The sequence below is a fragment of the Drosophila biarmipes genome, unplaced genomic scaffold, assembly GCF_025231255.1.
Source record: "Drosophila biarmipes strain raj3 unplaced genomic scaffold, RU_DBia_V1.1 ptg000016l, whole genome shotgun sequence".
Lineage (NCBI taxonomy): Eukaryota > Metazoa > Arthropoda > Insecta > Diptera > Drosophilidae > Drosophila > Drosophila biarmipes.
The window spans coordinates 1,023,933-1,035,000 of record NW_026114534.1 but is presented as its reverse complement, the minus strand read 5'-3'; the positions used below and the strand labels follow the sequence as shown (position 1 = coordinate 1,035,000).

General features: G+C 44.5%; 1 non-coding gene and 1 pseudogene across 1 annotated transcript; both read left to right on the top strand.

Annotated features, from left to right (window-relative positions):
- Positions 1–921: 921 nt before the first annotated feature.
- LOC127011854 (5.8S ribosomal RNA) lies at positions 922–1,100 on the top strand. Its single transcript, XR_007765315.1, has one exon. It is a non-coding gene; the product is annotated as a 5.8S ribosomal RNA (ribosomal RNA).
- Positions 1,101–1,502: 402 nt separating this feature from the next.
- On the top strand, positions 1,503–10,826 carry LOC127011972 (large subunit ribosomal RNA; annotated as a pseudogene).
- Positions 10,827–11,068: the final 242 nt, after the last annotated feature.

Sequence of the window (11,068 nt, the reverse complement as noted above, 5' to 3'; positions counted from 1 at the left end):
TTAATAAAATATTTGTTTATATTATAATAAATACATTATAATAATACAAATAAAATATGAATTGCCAAAATGTATATGAGATCTAATATAGATCAAATAAAATTTCGAACAAGCAAATCGAAATAATGCAAATATTAAAATTATATATTGTATTTAATACATATGAGAGAAATAATAAGCAGCCAAAGCAAACAAATAAAAATTCGAACAAGCAAATCGAATTATTAAAATAATAATATTAAATTATTATTGTATATCCTTACCGTTAATAAAATATTTGTTTATATTATAATAAATACATTATAGTAATACAAATAAAATATGAATTGCCAAAATGTATATGATCTAATATAGATCAAATGAAATTTCGAACAAGCAAATCGAAATAATGCAAATATTAAAATTATATATTGTATTTAATACATATGAGAGAAATAATAAGCAGCCAAAACAAACAAATAAAAATTCGAACAAGCAAATCGAATTATTAAAATAATAATATTAAATTATTATTGTATATAAACACAATTAAAATACTGTGTGTATATGGACCATAATATACACGCGTTGCGATATGTATTGTTCATCTCAGTTATGCGCATACATTGGATAATGCAACAACCTAAAATGTACAATGTTGTACCTGGTTTTATACAGGTTAATGTTTTATATAAATTTCAATTTATATCGCTAAAAAAGTATTAATATATATATATATATATATATTTATTTACAATAAATGCAATTTAAAAAGAAATACTTTGATATATATTGGTTATATAAAACTAAGACATTTCGCAGCATTCGTTTTAGGTATAAAAATAAATTTATTGAAGGAATTGATATATGCCAGTAAAATGGTGTATTTTTAATTTCTTTCAATAAAAACATATTTGACAAAATTAAGAAACCAATTTATAAAACTCTAAGCGGTGGATCACTCGGCTCATGGGTCGATGAAGAACGCAGCAAACTGTGCGTCATCGTGTGAACTGCAGGACACATGAACATCGACATTTTGAACGCATATCGCAGTCCATGCTGTTATGTACTTTAATTAATTTTATAGTGCTGCTTGGACTACATATGGTTGAGGGTTGTAAGACTATGCTAATTAAGTTGCTTATACAAATTTTATAATGAAATTTTATAAGCATATGGTATATTATTGGATAATAATAATTTAATTATTTTATTCATAATATTAAAAAATATATGAAAAACATTATCTCACATTAGTAAATAATTTGAATGTGAAAAACGAAGAGAAATATTTTCTTTTTCAATCAAATGATACTGAGAAATGTCTAGCATAAAAATTTATCTAGAATTGTCTCTTATTAATGATTAGAAAATAGAAAACCGTTGACAATATTATTGTTCTTCGTTGATTCGTTAAATCAAACAAATGCCATTTATATACAGATATTATTAATATAACGAATTTAATAAAATGTTTTATCATTATATATAAAGAATTAATTGCATATAAAAGTTATACACAACCTCAACTCATATGGGACTACCCCCTGAATTTAAGCATATTAATTAGGGGAGGAAAAGAAACTAACAAGGATTTTCTTAGTAGCGGCGAGCGAAAAGAAATCAGTTCAGCACTAAGTCACTTTGTCTATATGGCAAATGTGAGATGCAGTGTATGGAGCGTCAATATTCTAGTATGAGAAATTAACGATTTAAGTCCTTCTTAAATGAGGCCATTTACCCATAGAGGGTGCCAGGCCCGTATAACGTTAATGATTACTAGATGATGTTTCCAAAGAGTCGTGTTGCTTGATAGTGCAGCACTAAGTGGGTGGTAAACTCCATCTAAAACTAAATATAACCATGAGACCGATAGTAAACAAGTACCGTGAGGGAAAGTTGAAAAGAACTCTGAATAGAGAGTTAAACAGTACGTGAAACTGCTTAGAGGTTAAGCCCGATGAACCTGAATATCCGTTATGGAAAATTCATCATTAGAATTGTAATATTTAAACAATATTATGATAATAGTGTGCATTTTTTCCATATAAGGACATTGTAATCTATTAGCATACCAAATTTATCATAAAATATAACTTATAGTTTATTCAAATTAATTTGCTTGCATTTTAACACAGAATAAATGTTATTAATTTGATAAAGTGCTGATAGATTTATATGAATACAGTGCGTTAATTTTTCGGAATTATATAATGGCATAATTATCATTGATTTTTGTGTTTATTATATGCACTTGTAGGATTAACAATGCGAAAGATTCAGGATACCTTCGGGACCCGTCTTGAAACACGGACCAAGGAGTCTAACATATGTGCAAGTTATTGGGATATAAACCTAATAGCGTAATTAACTTGACTAATAATGGGATTAGTTTTTTAACTATTTATAGCTAATTAACACAATCCCGGGGCGTTCTATATAGTTATGTATAATGATATTTATATTATTTATGCCTCTAACTGGAACGTACCTTGAGCATATATGCTGTGACCCGAAAGATGGTGAACTATACTTGATCAGGTTGAAGTCAGGGGAAACCCTGATGGAAGACCGAAACAGTTCTGACGTGCAAATCGATTGTCAGAATTGAGTATAGGGGCGAAAGACCAATCGAACCATCTAGTAGCTGGTTCCTTCCGAAGTTTCCCTCAGGATAGCTGGTGCATTTTAATATTATATAAAATAATCTTATCTGGTAAAGCGAATGATTAGAGGCCTTAGGGTCGAAACGATCTTAACCTATTCTCAAACTTTAAATGGGTAAGAACCTTAACTTTCTTGATATGAAGTTCAAGGTTATGATATAATGTGCCCAGTGGGCCACTTTTGGTAAGCAGAACTGGCGCTGTGGGATGAACCAAACGTAATGTTACGGTGCCCAAATTAACAACTCATGCAGATACCATGAAAGGCGTTGGTTGCTTAAAACAGCAGGACGGTGATCATGGAAGTCGAAATCCGCTAAGGAGTGTGTAACAACCCACCTGCCGAAGCAACTAGCCCTTAAAATGGATGGCGCTTAAGTTGTATACCTATACATTACCGCTAAAGTAGATGATTTATATTACTTGTAATATAAATTTTGAAACTTTAGTGAGTAGGAAGGTACAATGGTATGCGTAGAAGTGTTTGGCGTAAGCCTGCATGGAGCTGCCATTGGTACAGATCTTGGTGGTAGTAGCAAATAATCGAATGAGACCTTGGAGGACTGAAGTGGAGAAGGGTTTCGTGTGAACAGTGGTTGATCACGAGTTAGTCGGTCCTAAGTTCAAGGCGAAAGCCGAAAATTTTCAAGTAAAATACAAATGCCAAACAAATATATATATTATATAAAATCTAGCTAAATTAATATACTTGAATAATTTTGAACGAAAGGGAATACGGTTCCAATTCCGTAACCTGTTGAGTATCCGTTTGTTATTAAATATGGGCCTCGTGCTCATCCTGGCAACAGGAACGACCATAAAGAAGCCGTCGAGAGATATCGGAAGAGTTTTCTTTTCTGTTTTATAGCCGTACTACCATGGAAGTCTTTCGCAGAGAGATATGGTAGATGGGCTAGAAGAGCATGACATATACTGTTGTGTCGATATTTTCTCCTCGGACCTTGAAAATTTATGGTGGGGACACGCAAACTTCTCAACAGGCCGTACCAATATCCGCAGCTGGTCTCCAAGGTGAAGAGTCTCTAGTCGATAGAATAATGTAGGTAAGGGAAGTCGGCAAATTAGATCCGTAACTTCGGGATAAGGATTGGCTCTGAAGATTGAGATAGTCGGGCTTGATTGGGAAACAATAACATGGTTTATGTGCTCGTTCTGGGTAAATAGAGTTTCTAGCATTTATGTTAGTTACTTGTTCCCCGGATAGTTTAGTTACGTAGCCAATTGTGGAACTTTCTTGCTAAAATTTTTAAGAATACTAATTGGGTTAAACCAATTAGTTCTTATTAATTATAACGATTATCAATTAACAATCAATTCAGAACTGGCACGGACTTGGGGAATCCGACTGTCTAATTAAAACAAAGCATTGTGATGGCCCTAGCGGGTGTTGACACAATGTGATTTCTGCCCAGTGCTCTGAATGTCAAAGTGAAGAAATTCAAGTAAGCGCGGGTCAACGGCGGGAGTAACTATGACTCTCTTAAGGTAGCCAAATGCCTCGTCATCTAATTAGTGACGCGCATGAATGGATTAACGAGATTCCTACTGTCCCTATCTACTCACAGTCGGTGTTAGATTGCTCGTGCGAACAGACGTGTTTTCCGTACGCTCCGCGAGTGTAGCCAATATTGACTGATAGAGACCAGATACGAAGCTAGAAACAGCACGAAAATTCGTGTTTTGTGCCTGCGAACCCAGTGCGCGTGTTTTCCCTGTGTAAAAGTGGTGAAACCGGGTGAAATTGGGTTTTTCCCATTGGAAATTTTCCATTGCGCCACGTGTGTCACGAGAGAGGCGCTCTCTTGAGAGAGGAGTTAGGCTTATTTAGGCACATTTTGCCTAAAACAGCTGTGCGGTTTGTGTCTTCGCTAAACTTTTATCAGCTGATCAGCTGATAGAGCTTTCCGACCAGCTGATAATAAAGGGGTAAGTCCTTGGTGGAAAAGCTTTTGGGTTGGAACTGCCGATAACCGGCGGATGGCGCCACCCAAAATGGATGTTGGAGATTCTGGCAGTGAGAGTGCTAGTAGTAGGGGAAGCAGTGGGGGCAGAGGACGACCCAGAGGTAAGCGCAATAAAGCGCCGCTGAGGGACGCCTCTAGGTGCAAGTTGATGGCACTGGATGCAACTGCCGCTGACACTGCGACAGCCCCTGCCGCTGCCGCTGCCGCTGCCCCTGCTGCTGCCGCTGCCGCTGCGCCTGTCGCTGCCCTTGCCGCAGCCCCTGCCGCTCCCGCAGCCCCCGCCGCTGCTGCATCCTCTGCTGAACACGAGAAGACCTTCGTTGCACCAGCCAGTCCTCTAAAATCCTTCTCGGATAGGGAGTGGAGAGGTAATGGTGCCGTCGCTGCCGAGATGGGGGACATCCGATCGGAGATCGGTAGGATGTTCATGGTCTCCTATGCCAACCCGGCCACAAATGTGAAGGTGCAGTCCGTAGCCAACCGCTACGAGGAGGTTGTTGCAGCCCTCCTTATACGGATTGGAGTGCTTGAGGACCGCCTTAAGAAGCAGACACCGGTTGCCTCGGCCGTCTCATACGCAGCCGCCGCTGCTAGAGGCGCGCACCTTATCGCCTCACCTGCTGCCCCTGTCGCCCCCTATGCCCCTGTAGCCGCACCGCGGAAAATCCGGGAGACCTGGTCGGCAGTCGTTGCATGTGATGATCCGGCCTTATCAGGGAGGCAAATTGCGGACAAGGTCCGCAAAGAGGTAGCGCCTGCTTTGGGCGTCAGAGTGCATGAGGTGCGAGAGTTGAAGCGGGGCGGCGCGATTATTCGCACGCCATCGCAGGCGGAGATGTCGAAAATCGTTGCCTCCGCAAAATTCGCTGAGGTGGGCCTTAAGGTGTCCAAAAACACTGCCGCAAAACCCAGGGTGACGGTACAGGATGTGGACACCACTGTGACGCCGGATGAGTTCATGATGGAGTTAAAAGAGAAAAACTTCGAGGAGATGTCGCTGAAGGAGTTCCAGAAGGCGGTAGTCCTGGCGACCAAGCCCTGGTCAGCAGCTAACAGCGCCACTATAAACGTGACGCTGGAAGTAGATGATCAGGCGTTGGCCGTTCTCGAAAGCGGGAGGGTGTATATCAAGTGGTTCTCTTACCGCTGCCGCTCTCAAGTGCGCACCTATGCGTGCCACCGATGCCTTGGTTTTGACCACAAAGTCAGCGAGTGTCGGTACGCTAGAGAAAACCAGGTCTGCCGCCAGTGCGGACAGAACGACCACGTCGCGGCGAAGTGCAAAAATGCGGTGGACTGCCGTAACTGCCGCCATAAAGGGCTACCCTCGGGGCACTATATGCTCTCGGGTGGATGCCCGATATATAGCGCTGTGCTAGCCAGGGTGCAAGCTAGACATTAACATGTTCAGCTTCATCCAAGCGAATTGTGGTCGAGGCCGTTGCGCTGTCATCGAGCTTGCAAAGCGGATGAGAGATGCTGGCCACCTGTTCGCACTCATTCAGGAGCCCTATGTGGACGCAGGCAAGCGTCTCACTGGACTCCCTGGAGGCATGAGAATCTTCGCTGACAAAAGGAAGAAAGCTGCCATCATCGTGGACGACCCGTCTGCCATCTGCATGCCCATCGAGACATTGACGACGGATTATGGAGTGTGCGTGAGTGTCACAGGAAAATACGGCACCATTTTTCTGTCCTCCGTATACTGCCAGTACTCAGCTGCCCTGCAGCCCTACACTGACTACCTGGATACGGTTCTGCTGCTAGCCAGCAGGACACCGACAATCCTCGGACTTGATGCGAATGCGGTTTCCCCGATGTGGTTCAGCAAAACTCCAGCTAACTCTGGAGACCGTCTGAATCGCGAACGGGGACAGCACATGGACGAGTGGATCATCGCAAGCGGTGTCTGTGTGCTTAATACGGCCAGCCAGGTGTTCACGTTCGATAATCACCGCTCCAGAAGTGATATCGACGTGACCTTCACCAACGAAGCAGCGCGTGTGTGGGCAACATACGAATGGAGAGTTGACTTCTGGGAGCTGAGTGACCACAACATCATCACTGTTGAGGTTACTCCAGATCCAAGCAGTACCGTTGAGAGCCTAGCTCCGGTACCGCAATGGAGGCTCTCCAATGCAAGTTGGCGAAGATTCAGAGTAGAACTAAGGGATGTAGCTGAATGTCTCGAGGAACTGGAGGAATCGCCGTTGGATGATCATGTGTCAGCCCTTCGCTCCATCGTACACGAAGTGTGCGACAGGGTAATAGGGCGCAGGATACCTGCAGCAAGGGGAAACGTAATATGGTGGAATCCTGAACTGAGTACCAAGCGCCAAGAGGTCAGGAGACTGAGGCGCAGGCTGCAGGCAGCTCGTCGGAGTGGCACCGGCGATGTTGAGCGACTTGCCGCTGGATTAAGGCTTGCCTCAGGCCAGTATAAGAAGCTTATCCTGATGACAAAGGAACAAAACTGGCGGGACTTCGTGGGACGGCACAAGGATGATCCATGGGGGCACGCCTGCCGAATATGCCGAGGCCGGAAAAAGACAACCGATCTTGGATGTCTTAGGTCGAACGGCGCGCTACTTACGACATGGCACGACTGCGCAGATATACTCCTCCGCAACTTCTTCCCTGTTGCGGAATCCACAGTGCGTGAGGGTATAACTCCTGCTGCTCCACCGACCCTCGAAGCCTTCGAGGTGGCAACCAGCGTCGCGAAGCTGAGAAGCCGGCGATCGCCGGGAATGGACGGCATCACGGGTGGGATCGTCAAGGAGGTATGGCGTGCTATCCCTCAGCACCTGACGAAGTTGTACTCTCGATGCCTCTCGGAAGGATATTTTCCTGCCGAGTGGAAACACCCGAGAGTGATACCGCTGGTAAAGGGGCCAGATAAGGACAGGAGCGATCCTGCCTCTTATCGTGGCATATGCCTTTTGCCAGTGTTCGGATTTCGCGGTTTCCACCAGCCGCGAGAGGAGGGTGCTGGGAATCTTTGTTGATTTCAAGGGTGCCTTCGACAATGTTGAGTGGAACGCGGTGCTGGATCGGCTTATCGACGTCGGCTGTCGAGAGATAGACTTGTGGAAAAGTTATTTCTCCGGTCGAAGTGCCAGTATCATCAGCAGTTACGAAGCGGCCACAGTGTCGGTTACACGGGGCTGCCCGCAAGGGTCCGTCAGTGGTCCATTTATTTGGAACCTACTGATGGATGTGCTGCTTCAGCGCCTGGAGCCACATTGTGCTCTGAGCGCGTTTGCAGATGACTTGCTACTTTTCGTCGATGGGAATTCCCGTGCCGATCTGGAGCGAAAGGGCGAGCAGTTGATGGACATCGTGGGAGCCTGGGGAGCTGAGGTTGGAGTGAGTGTGTCAACCAGCAAGACGGCAATCATGTTGCTGAAAGGGAATCTTTCAGACACTAGGAGACCGACCGTACGGTTTGCTGGAGCAAGCCTGCCATACGTCACCAAATGCCGGTACCTTGGCATCTTAGTCGGCGAGCGGATGAGCTTTCTCCCGCATATCTCTGCTCTCAGAGATCGGCTGGCTGGAGTTGCCGGAGGGCTAGCACGGGTGCTCCGAGTCGATTGGGGGCTCAGCTCCCGTGCTAAGAGGACGATATACAGCGGACTCATGGTCCCCTGTGCACTCTTCGGTGCCTCGGTCTGGTACAAGGCGGCGAGCAAGGGCAAGTCCTTAAGACTCCTCACCTCGTGCCAGAGGACCATCCTATTAGGATGCCTACCGGTATGCCGCACAGTGTCCACGGTGGCACTGCAGGTGCTTGCTGGTGCTCCTCCAATGGATTTAGATGCTCACAGGATGGCAGTGAAGTTTAAGCTCAGAAAGCACGTTCCCCTGGACGAGAGCGACTGGCTCTATGGACAGGACTTGTCTGTGTTGGACTGGAAATCCAAGATGGCTCTGCTAGACGAATGTCTGCTAAATGAGTGGCAACTCAGATGGGACCAAGCGGCTCACGGTTTTGTGACTCGCCAGTTTTTCCCAGAGGCAGCGTTCGTCTACAAGAGGAAGGACTTTGTCTTCACCTTAAGAGCCGGATTCTTGCTGACAGGACACGGGTCGTTCAACGCTTTCCTCCATGGTAGAACCCTCAGCACCACAACCGCATGCTCATGTGGAGAGGAGAGTGAGGACTGGCTTCACGTACTATGTGAGTGCCGCCTCTATAGCGATTTGCGTGACTTGGATGCCCTTGGCATTGTTCGAGTCCAAGAACGATGGAACGTCGCAGGAGTAGTCGAGACCCCAGAACGGATGCGTCTCCTAGGAGCTTTTGCTGATGCTGCCTTCTCGAGGCGTAGGATGGAAGCGACGAGGGATGAACCGCAGGCGCCGGGACAATAGTCCCAAAACCCCCTTGCCGTGTGGCAACGGCGAAGAATACTGCCACAGCTTGTCATTGCTTGTCGTAGGAGGCGACTAATATGACATGGTTGCCCCATCCGAGCTTGTCGGAGCTGAAGGGGTGAGGCCCACCGAGCCTGAAATTTCGGTGCCACGGGTTGAGTGGTTCTCCAAGGCTACTCATTGAGGTCGGCCCCCTAGTGGGAGTTTCGTGGTGGCTGTGGTTGACACCTATATCGCGGGTAGAGTCCCCGGGCTCGACGTGGATGTTGCGTTAATACAACTCGGGTGCTGCGACCCAAAGAACAGTAGAGATTTTAGATAGATCTCGCCCCTATGCAAGGGGGAGTGCATGCCCGACAAGCAAGTACTTAAATTGCTACTGGGGTGGTTGCTATGTACATAGCTATAGCTTCTAGTCCAGGGCGTTGGTTTGGCGCTTAACCCAGACCCTTGCATTATATACTCCCTTGTGGGTATATTAGAATGCCGTGGCTGTAATCCCTTCAGTGCGGAACACGTCACGTTAAATAAGTTCGGAGGGATCCGAGACACACCTGTCCCTATCTACTATCTAGCGAAACCACAGCCAAGGGAACGGGCTTGGAATAATTAGCGGGGAAAGAAGACCCTTTTGAGCTTGACTCTAATCTGGCAGTGTAAGGAGACATAAGAGGTGTAGAATAAGTGGGAGATATTAGATCTCGGTTTGGTATCGCCAATGAAATACCACTACTCTTATTGTTTCCTTACTTACTTGATTAAATGGAACGTGTATCATTTCCTAGCCATTATACGGATATATTTATTATATCTTATGGTATTGGGTTTTGATGCAAGCTTCTTGATCAAAGTATCACGAGTTTGTTATATAATCGCAAACAAATTCTTTAATAAAACGGTGCATTTATGTATTTTTGATTTGAAAATTTGGTATAACTCCAATTACTCAGGTATGATCCAATTCAAGGACATTGCCAGGTAGGGAGTTTGACTGGGGCGGTACATCTCTCAAATAATAACGGAGGTGTCCCAAGGCCAGCTCAGTGCGGACAGAAACCACACATAGAGCAAAAGGGCAAATGCTGACTTGATCTCGGTGTTCAGTACACACAGGGACAGCAAAAGCTCGGCCTATCGATCCTTTTGGTTTAAAGAGTTTTTAACAAGAGGTGTCAGAAAAGTTACCATAGGGATAACTGGCTTGTGGCGGCCAAGCGTTCATAGCGACGTCGCTTTTTGATCCTTCGATGTCGGCTCTTCCTATCATTGTGAAGCAAAATTCACCAAGCGTTGGATTGTTCACCCATGCAAGGGAACGTGAGCTGGGTTTAGACCGTCGTGAGACAGGTTAGTTTTACCCTACTAATGACAAAACGTTGTTGCGACAGCATTCCTGCGTAGTACGAGAGGAACCGCAGGTACGGACCAATGGCACAATACTTGTTCGAGCGAACAGTGGTATGACGCTACGTCCGTTGGATTATGCCTGAACGCCTCTAAGGTCGTATCCGTGCTGGACTGCAATGATAAATAAGGGGCAATTTGCATTGTATGGCTTCTAAACCATTTAAAGTTTATAATTTACTTTTTAAACGACAATGGATGTGATGCCAATGTAATTTGTAACATAGTAAATTGGGAGGATCTTTGATCACCTGATGCCGCGCTAGTTACATATAAAAGCATTATTTAATACAATGACAAAGCCTAGAATCAATTGTAAACGACTTTTGTAACAGGCAAGGTGTTGTAAGTGGTTGAGCAGCTGCCATACTGCGATCCACTGAAGCTTATCCTTTGCTTGATGATTCGATAATAAAATTGCATAATTTATTTGTTGTGTTGAACTTCTTATATAAAGTTCAACCAACAATCTATTTGTATGCATTGATTGTTTGCTTGGCTTGTGGCGAATTTTTAATCCTTTATATATTACATTCCTAAGGTCTAGATTTTCAAGTAAGAGACCAATTTGATTAACATATCAATATAAGTACAACTCGACCATCTAATAATAACAATATGAATCGTCATCTTATTAGTGACGCGAAGATT